General features: G+C 76.6%; 1 protein-coding gene across 4 annotated transcripts in view; it reads right to left on the minus strand.

Annotated features, from left to right (window-relative positions):
* ZBTB44 (zinc finger and BTB domain containing 44) overlaps positions 1-349 on the minus strand; it is a 39,791-nt gene extending 39,442 nt beyond the window's left edge. For all 4 annotated transcript variants that reach the window (XM_010581406.1, XM_010581404.1, XM_010581405.1 and 1 more), the window contains exon 1: positions 197-349. The gene's annotated coding sequence lies outside the window, so the exon portion shown is untranslated. The remainder of the gene's footprint in view (positions 1-196) is intronic.
* Between the last annotated feature and the right edge of the window lie 35 nt (positions 350-384).

Below are 384 nucleotides of genomic sequence, written 5' to 3' on the forward strand. Positions count from 1 at the left end.
ACACACACACACCCACACGACACGACACGACACGACGGGACGGGACACACGGCCCCGCGGGGTGCAGCAGCCAAAGCCCTCCCCCGGGTGGGCGCCCGCCTGCGCGCGCAGAGGGAACCAACGGCCGCCGCCACCACCACCACCACCTTCCCCCCCTCCCGCCGCCTCCCAGGCCCGGTCCTCCCTCCCCGCTTACCTGCGGTCGGTGGGGGCCGGCTGGGCCCGGCTTAGGCGGGAGGCCGAGCCCCCTTATCTGGGGCCGCGCCGGGGCCCTGACTGGGCCATGACGGCGGACCGGGAGGCGGAGGAAGAGGAGGAGGAGGAGGAGGAGGAGGAGGACGAGGCCGCCGCCGCCGCCGCCTCCCCCTCAGGCGGCGCGCGGAG

The sequence above is a fragment of the Haliaeetus leucocephalus genome, unplaced genomic scaffold (genome assembly GCF_000737465.1).
Source record: "Haliaeetus leucocephalus isolate CR32 unplaced genomic scaffold, Haliaeetus_leucocephalus-4.0 Scaffold773, whole genome shotgun sequence".
Taxonomy (NCBI): domain Eukaryota; kingdom Metazoa; phylum Chordata; class Aves; order Accipitriformes; family Accipitridae; genus Haliaeetus; species Haliaeetus leucocephalus.